Below are 10,204 nucleotides of genomic sequence, written 5' to 3'. Positions count from 1 at the left end.
ATTTTACCTAACATATATGTTGGGAGTGGAATGAGAAGATGGAAGTGAGGAAGAGACTAAGAGACTTAGAAGTGAAAAAGGGTCCTGGGCACAGTTGGATCGAACTTAACAATAGAGTTCGTGGATTTTCTGTTGGAGATAAACTCATCCTCATTGTACCATGATAGATGCAATTTTGGATTCCCATGGAGATTCCCCCCTGGTCTTATTCCATGCTTTATGATGAAAGGGGAGTCGGTGTAGTGTAAAGTGAAGATTGAGGGAAGTAGAGTAAAATTCCCTTTGGGGTATTCTGTAGCTATGGTTTCACTAGCTTTAGTATTCACTGGCTTTCAAGGAATGAAATATTATCAAGCACCCTTCACTATTTCGGATAGTATTTATGGTTCTACCTTTTTCTTAGCAACTAGCTTTCATGGTTTTCATGTGATTATAGGTACTCTTTTCTTGATCGTATGTGGTATTCACCAATATCTTGGTCAACTGTGAACTAGTGAGTCAAAATTACTTGTGTCTGTTAAGTTACCATGTAGCTGCATTGTCAAAGTTTTTTAGATCGATCTTTGTTCTCTTTTTGCGGAAAGAATAATATATAGATATGTGCAGGATGTAAACCTCACCAGATGCATATGGGACATGAGAGACTCTTGTATGGTCAAACTTTCTCACTCCACATCCTTACATATCTTTTAAATATCAATGTATAGATATATGTAGGAGTAAATGTGTTTACATTACAATTGTCGCTTGTTCAATGCATCTTGCTTTCCGTAAAGAGCTTCATCTCTCAGATAAAATATATTGTTATGTTTGGCTGGGACAAGCTATGATTTTTTTTTTCCCCTCTCAAACCTTGGCAAAACAAAACATGTACACATTACCTTGTTTTTGTTCTATACGTGTGAGTTGGTTCAACTTTACATTTTCTTACATTCGATTACCATATCATATGCATATATATATCTATACACACACTTGAAGTAGCTAGGCATATATGTATATATTAACTCTATTGTCCAATATGATTATGTTTCTATGCCAATAATGGATACTCATTCTAATATTATCTTATCATAATCTCTTTAACCATGTTTTAATCATAATCTCATTAACTACGTTTTATTAGTTGTGTATCTATCTTTGATGTGCTTGGAAATTTACTATTATTTAGATTCTAGCAGAGTTAATATATCTGTCATGTTTATAAGGCATGGTTAAAGTTCTCTACGACTTAAAAGGCTTACCTTCAAACGCCTTATAGTCAAATCCTAGATATTCTTATTTTTATCTGTCATGTTTATTTATACATATATATATGTATGTATACATAGGAGACAATATGTATTTCTTCATCAAAGAAATGGAATTGTCTCCTTTGAAAGTTGAATTCTTATTGAACATTGGCATGGAAGGCCATTCGAGAATGCCATGCATGTTTTTTTGTTACTGGTGAAGTTCAAGATCAATATTAGATTTGTTACATGTGTTGATGGTGTGATGAACGATTATGGGGGTCTAATCCCCTTCATTTTATTCTTCTTTCTTTAGTATAGAAACAATGAGCTCCAACTTACTTTTTTGTGCCAATATCTGTGAACTTGCAATCAATACAATGTCTTTAATAAATGCATTTTGTGTATAACTTAACATGTAGATAACGAGCATGTTAAAGAGAATTTGGTTATATATGCTAAATGCTGAGTTATACTGATAATATGCAATTGTGGTTATATATACTATGTATATTATAACTATTCTCTTTTGTTCTAATTTAAGATTAAACTACCTTTAGTTTCTCTTTGTAGCTAGGTTTGATCATATAACGTTAGAAAAAAAAAAGTTAGTTACTTGGTTACATGAATGACTTTCTTTGTTTGTTTTTCCTTTTATAAATGAAGAATTTGACGATAGTTGCTCTCTTTCTTTGTTTGACATGTTCAACTTAAAGAAGCTCACATATGAAGAAAGGAAGAACTAGTTAATTGAAGAATTGACTAAATTTGGGCAGTGGCATAAATTTTCCAAGGTACATAGCCTAAATTTTTCTCCCTAATTTTGTCTTTATTTTTGATGAACTATGGAAGAATGCGAATTTTTTATGCTGAGGAATGTGGATTTTGTATGCTGGAATAATTATATGTTATGTGTTTTTTTGTATGCTAGAAGTATGGAGATTGAAGATTGAATTGTGGAAAATAGAAATTGAAGTTTTGGAAAAATTGTATGTTTTGTTTGGTTTCATAATTGTATGTTCTATTTAACTTGAAGTTTTATTTTGTTTATTTGCATTACAAGGTCATATGAATGGTGACATTGACATATTGTCCATCAACTAGCTAAAGCAAAATTCTAAGTGAATTAGCTCATAATGTATATCACGTGTGCAATATCTTTGCCCCCAAAATTCATAATTATGTAGACTCACATATAATGTGCATCATAGTTTTGTTCACATATTGTTTAATATATTATGTAAGTTGTTTCATATATTCAAAGTCTAAATACACTACTATATCTTGGTTGTTTACTTTTAAAAAAAAAATAAAAAAATTTAAAGCATATTATCCTCCTAATGCGGCTTTCTTATGTTAACCATGATTTGGAGGAAATTGATTTTTTTATGTCCACGAGAGAAAATAACTTGATGACCTTTTGCTTTATTCTTTTATATGACCTTCTCTAAATTATTACCATGTAGTTTTGTATGTTATTGGTGTTTGATTCTTTACCTAAAAAGCTTTTCTTTTATGTTGTCTAACCTTTTACAAAAAAAACTTTTATGTTTGATTTGATTTGTTTACAAAAAACCAAAACTTGCTGTGGAAAAAACAAAGGAAGCTTTATCTTAACACCCTTAAAAAATACAAAGAAAAAAAAAAAAAAAACTTCATCTCATCTCAGCACCCTTAAAAAATACAAAGAAAAAACAAAGAAATAAAACTTCATCTCATCCCAGCACCCTTGAACGGCTATCTCTGAGGTAATTGTTTTAATATTTTTAATATTAATACTCTGTGGAACCCTTGATAACACATGACAATAAGTGGAGATCTGTCTTGAGGTCTGTGTGAACTATACTCTTCTATAAAACTTCGTAGGTTTTCCTCATTTTCCACAACGTACGGCTCACATGACAAACACACATGGTATATAAACTTGAAGATTAATTGATATTGTGTAGAATCTAGGTTGAAAGCGCTGTAGAAAACATCTTCAAGTTCTGCCAACGTACAATTAATCTTTGTTCTTTGACGTTGGTATCTCCAAGTACCTTCAGAACATACACTCCATCTTCTATCATAGAATAGTAGAACTGAAATTTATGACTTTGAGCACAAAGGGTTTACCAATTGAAAACATAATAAGTATGTCCTTGTCACAAGCTTGTGGTAATTCGTGAGGTCGTATGACTAAAAATAATTGCAGTCGTAGAATCTTTGCTGGAAGGTTTAACTATAATCCTAAAGTAAAAGTAATGAAAAAATACAAATGCATTTTCAGTAAAAGAGTACAGAAAATAAGCCAAACAATTATGTTTAAATGTTGCATATTAACGCCTAGTAGAATAGCTACTCCTGACAGACATAGTGAATCAAGTAGATTAAGATGTCAAGTTTGTGGCACATGTGCTAAATGATAACATAACGTTAGCTTGAATGGATGTAATGTTGACAATGTGGTGTTCGGTGGATTATTTTGTTCAACATCATAAATATAGTTACATTTACAATGTCATTCGTATACAATAACATTATCAAAGTGGACAAATTCGATTGTCCAATCAGTTTGCTTTCAGAAAATGGAAAATTAAATATTCTGATGGAACAGCCGTTAAATTTTCCAACAAACAAGGGTTTTGTAATTACCAATGGAACGTATGTAACGAACAGAGGTTGTAATTTTCAAATGGAATTTTCCAAACCATTTGTGGATTGTTTTACATAAAATAGCACCAACATAGAACTTGCACTTATATATCATGTGAAAACGTGACATACAATGAATCCAATATAAGGGAAAAATATATACATATCTGTACATATATTTATATATATATATATACACATACCAAAAAGTCTTTAACACTGATCCACACAAACGTACACTTTAATTACACCCTTTTGAAGTCTATGGGCTCCATAATGAAGATTTTCAGTCTTGTTGTTATCACAAAAAGTTGGGGGTATGCAGGGAGAGTGAACTGAACTGTAGGTGGTATTGTGTTCTCTGCAATGGTTGGTTAGTGCGAAGAAAGGCTGAAAGGTACGTAACCAACAAAAGAGAAAGAGAGAGGGAGACACAGAGGATTCACTGAATGTGGTACAAGGGAGAGTAAGAGAGAGGGATAGAAGTTAATGAGGGTAGATGAGAAATGGGAGATGGGAAAAAAATTTGTTTAAATATTTTCCACTTTATTTGACAATTAATGAGAAATGAGGGTAGATGAGAAATGGGAGACTGTTACATTTATTATGCACTTTCATATCCATTTATTTAAATATTTTTCACAAGTGCACAATTAATTCCCTCCTGACAACTCTCGTTTGGACATACTACCATGGAGTCGTATTTTAAAAGTGATTGGAAGAAGCTTGCAAGCTGGGAATAGTCTACAATCTAAAACTAACTACATTTCAATGCATACCATTCAAACAAGTTCAAATGGTCAGAAACTAGAGAGCCAATATTTGAGAACTCAATTTCCATCCATTTAAATTCTCATCCTTCTTCTTTATTGCTTTTCCACATCTCAAATAATATGGAGAATTTAATAATGAAATTGGGTCCTTACACATCATCTAGACACGAGAATCATGTACAAAAACTGAAATCTAAATTTGAATTAGCAAGAGAAAATTGTACAAGTGTTTTATGAATAACAACTAGAGAATATTACAGCTCCTACAAAAGGCTCTGTTGGTATCAATCCCGAATTGACCCAATGTTCTCCATCAATGTCAAAATCTCGAACACCAATTGGCACCACAATTGGTATAATGCACTTTAATGGCAGCATTAAAAGCATATGAGACACCTTCACTAAAACGAAGACCAATTTGATACCTGGATGAAATCAAACGAAATATCTGCAGTTGGTTACAATATTTACCATACAAGTTTCAAAGAAAATAATTAAATACCTAGAGTATCCATAAAATGAAGTATAAAGGTTCAAATCTAACAATTGAGGCAATAGCTCATACCCAATAATATCCCTTCCTCTCTATGAATTGTATAGAACCAAAATCCAATCTCATAGACTGATTTCCTAAACGATGCCCAAATCTCCAAAACATCAAAAAATACCAATTTCAATCAATACATTGAGTAGATGGCCAACCTTCAACAAATATTAATCCAGACTGCCAGAAAAATATAAATATTAAAAAAAGACACTCAAGTCATTTTTAATTTTTTTACAGGATAAAACAGGTATAAGAGGGTAGATAAAAAAAAATTTTGGAAGGGAGAAGGTACATTTCATTAACATATATGCATATCAACACAAGGGGGGGTATTTTTCATTAAAGCTTTCAAAATAGGGGCATTCACCCAAATTCGTTTCAAAAAATAATATCTAATTTCATACATCTTTAGGAACTAAAAGAGTCAGAAAAATATGCTAAAAGGATGTCCGCAAGTACATTCTATGAATTTCCTAAAGGCAAGACAAATAACATAAGATATAATTAAAAGTAACACAGGAAACATTTCCATGTCAAGTAACACCTTCAAACTTATAAACATGTCAAATTCAAATAACAGTGAAAAAATTCCATCAATGGCATGGAAAATGCTATAAATGTTGGAAGCTATCTATGAATGAGTATAATGAAGGATAAAGCACTCACAAATTACGATTGAAAAGGCTTACCTTCAAATGCCTTACAGTCAAATCCTAGATATTCTTATTTTTATCTGTCATGTTTATTTATATATATATATATATATATATGTATGTATGTACACATAAGAGACAATATGTATTTCTTGATCAAAGAAATGGAATTGCCTCCTTTGAAATTCGAATTCTTATTGAACATTGGCATGGAAGGCCATTGGAGAATGCCATGCATGTTTTTTTGTTTATGGTGAAGTTCAAGATCAATATTAGATTTGTTACATGTGTTGATGGTGTGATGAATGATTATGGGGGTCTAATCCCCCTCATTTTATTCTTCTTTCTTTGGTATAGAAACAATGAGCTCCAACTTACTTTTTCGTGCCAATATCTGTGAACTTGCAATCAATACAATGTCTTTAATAAATGCATTTTGTGTATAACTTAACATGCAAATAACGAGCATGTTAGAGAGAATTTGGTTATATATCCTAAATGCTGAGTTATACTGATAATCTGCAATTGTGGTTATATATACTATGTATATTATAACTATTCTATTTTGTTCTAATTTGAGATTAACCTGCCTTTAGTTTCTCTTTGTAGCTAGGTTTGATCATATAACATTAGAAGAAAAAAAAGTTAGTTAGTTGGTTACATGAATGACTTTCTTTGTTTGCTTTTCCTTTTATAAATGAAGAATCTGACGATAGTTGCTCTCTTTCTTTGTTTGAAAGGTTCAACTTAAAGAAGCTTGCATATGAAGAAAGGAAGAACTAGTTAATTGAAGGATTAACTAAATTTGGGCAGTGGCATAAATTTTCAAAGGTACATAGCCTAAAATTTTCTCCCTAATTTTGTGTTTATTTTTGATGAACTATGGATGAATGTGAATTTTTTATACTGAGGAATGTGGATTTTGTATGCTGGAATAATTATATGTTATGTGTTTTTTTGTATGCTAGAAGTATGGAGATTGAAGATTGAATTGTGGAAAATAGAAATTGAAGTTTTGGAAGAATTGTATGTTTTGTTTGGTTTCATAATTGTATATTCTATTTAACTTGAAGTTTTATTTGGTTTATTTGCATTACAAGGTCATATGAAGGGTGACATTGACATATTGTCCATCAACTAGCTAAAGCAAAATTCTAAGTGAATTAGCTCATAATGTATATCACGTGTGCAATATCTTTGCCCCCAAAATTCATAATTATGTAGACTCACATATAATGTGCATCATAGTTTTGTTCACATATTGTTTAATATATTATGTAAGTTGTTTCATATATTCAAAGTCTAAATAGACTACTAAATCTTGGTTTACTTTTTTTTTAAAAAAAAATTTAAAGCATTTTATCCTCCTAATGCAGCTTTTTTATGTTAACTATGATTTGGAGGAAATGGATTTTATTATGTCCATGAGAGAAAATAACTTGATGACCTTTTACTTTATTCTTTCATATGACCTTCTCTAAATTATTACCATGTAGTTTTGTATGTTATTGATGTTTGATTTGTTTACCTAAAAAGCTTTTCTTTTATGTTGTCTAACCTTTTACAAAAAAACTTTTATGCTTGATTTGATTTGTTTACAAAAAACCAAAACTTGCCATGGAAAAAATAAAGGAAGCTTTATCTCAGCACCCTTAAAAAATACAAAGAAAAAACAAAAAAACAAAACTTCATCTCATCTCAGCACCCTTGAGCGGTTATATCTCAGCACCCTTAAAAAATACAAAGAAAAAACAAAAAAACAAAACTTCATCTCATCTCAACACCCTTGAACGGCTATCTCTGAGGTAATTGTTTTAATGTTTTTAATATTAATACTCTGTGGAACCCTTGATAACACATCACATTAAGTGGAGATCTGTCTTGAGATCTGTGTGAGCTATACTCTTCTATAAAACTTTGTAGGTTTTCCTCATTTTCCACAACCTACAACTCACATGACAAACACACATGGTATATAAACTTGAAGATTAGTTGGTGTTGTGTAGAATCTTGTTGAGAGCGTTATAGACAACATCTTCAAGTTCTGCCAACGTACAATTAATCTTTGTTCTTTCACGTTGGTATCTCCACGTACCTTCAGAACATACACTCCATGTTCCATCATAGAATAGTAGAACTGAAATTTACGACATTGAGCACAAAGGGTTTACCAATTCAAAATATAATAAGTATGTCCTTGTCACAAGCTTGTGGTAATTTGTGAGGTCGTATGACTAAAAATAATTGCAGTCGTAGAATCTTTGCTGGAAGGTTTAACTATAATCCTAAAGCAAAAGTAATGAAAAAATACAAATGCATTTTTAGTAAATGAGTATAGAAAATAAGCCAAATAATTATGTTTAAATGTTGCATATTAACGCCTAGTAGAATAGCTACTCCTGATAGACATAGTGAATCAAGTAGATTAAGATGTCTAGTTTGTGGCACATGTGCTAAATCATAACATGACGGTAGCTTGAATGGATGCAATGTTGACAATGTGGTGTTCGGTGGATTATTTTGTTCAACATCATAAATATAGTTACATTTACAATGTCATTCGTATACAATAACATTATCAAAGTGGACAAATTCGATTGTCCAATCAGTTTGCTTTCAGAAAATGGAAAATTAAATATTCCGATGGAACAGCCGTGAAATTTTCCAACAAACAAGTGTTTCGTAATTACCAATGGAACGTATGTAACGAATAGAGGTTGTAATTTTCAAATGGAATTTTCCAAACCATTTGTGGATTGTTTTACATAAAATAGCACCAACATAGAACTTGCACTTATATATCATGTCAAAACGTGACATACAATGAATCCAATATAAGGGAAAAATATATACATATCTGTACATATATTTATATATATATATATACACATACCAAAAAATCTTTAACCTTGTTCCACATAAATGTACACTTTAATTACACCCTTTTGAAGTCTATGGGCTCCATAATGAAGATTTTCAGTCTTGTTATTGTCACAAAAGGTTGGGGGTATGTAGGGAGAGTGAACTGAACTGAAGGTGGTATTGTGTTCTCTGCAGTGGTTGGTTAGTGTGAAGAAAGGCTGAAAGGTACGTAACCAACAAAAGAGAAAGAAAGAGGGAGACACACAGGATTCATTGAATGTGGTAGAAGGGAGAGTAAGAGAGAGGGATAGAAGTTAATGAGGGTAGATGAGAAATGGGAGATGGTAAAAAAATTTGTTTAAATATTTTCCACTTTATTCGACAGTTAATGAGAAATGAGGGTAACTGAGAAATGGGAGACTGTTACATTTATTATACACTTTCATATCCATTTATTTAAATATTTTCCACAAGTGCACAATTAATTCCCTCCTGACAACTCTCGTTTGGACATACTACCATGGAGCTGCATTTTAAAAGTGATTGGAAGAAACTTGCAAGCTGGGAATAGTCTACAATCTAAAACTAACTACATTTCAATGCATACCATTCAAACAAGTTCAAATGGTCAGAAACTAGAGAGCCAATATTTGAGAACTCAATTACCATCCATTTATATTCTCATCCTTCTTATTTATTGCTTTTCCACATCTCAAATAATATGGAGAATTTAATAATGAAATTGGGTCCTTACACATCAGCTTGACACAAGAATCATGTACAAAAACTAAAATCTAAATTTGAATTAGCAAGAGAAAATTGTACAAGTGTTTTATGAATAAAAACTAGAGAATATTACAGCTCCTACAAAAGGCTCTGTTGGTATCAATCCCAAATTGACCAAATGTTCTCTATCAATGTCAAAATCTCGAACACCAACTGGCACCACAGTTGGTATAATGCACTTTAGTGGCAGCATTAAAAGCATACGGGACACCTTCACTAAAACGAAGACCAAATTGATACCTGGATGAAATCAAACGAAATATCTGCAGTTAGTTACAATATTTACCATTCAAGTTTCAAAGAAAATAATTAAATACCTAGAGTATCCATAGAAAGAAGTATAAAGGTTCAAATCTAACAATTGAGGCAATAGTTCATACACAGTAATGTCCCTTGCTCTTTATGAATTGTATAGAATTAAAATCCAATCTCGTTGACTAATTTTCTAAAGAATGCCAAAATCTCTAAAACCGCAAAAAAATACCAATTTCAATCAATACATTGAGTAGATGGCCAACCTTCAACAAATATTAATCCAGACTGCCAGAAAAATATAAATATTAAAAAAAGACACTCAAGTCATTTTTAATTTTTTTTAAGGATAAAATAGATATAAGAGGGTAGATAAAAAAATTTTGGAAGGGAGAAGGTATATTTCATTAACATATATACATATCAACACAAGGGGGGGTATTTTTCATTAAAGCTTTCAAAATA

The sequence above is a fragment of the Ziziphus jujuba genome, chromosome 3 (genome assembly GCF_031755915.1).
Source record: "Ziziphus jujuba cultivar Dongzao chromosome 3, ASM3175591v1".
NCBI classification, from domain to species: domain Eukaryota; kingdom Viridiplantae; phylum Streptophyta; class Magnoliopsida; order Rosales; family Rhamnaceae; genus Ziziphus; species Ziziphus jujuba.
The sequence above is the reverse complement of the archived record's forward strand: the minus strand, read 5'-3'. Positions refer to the sequence as shown.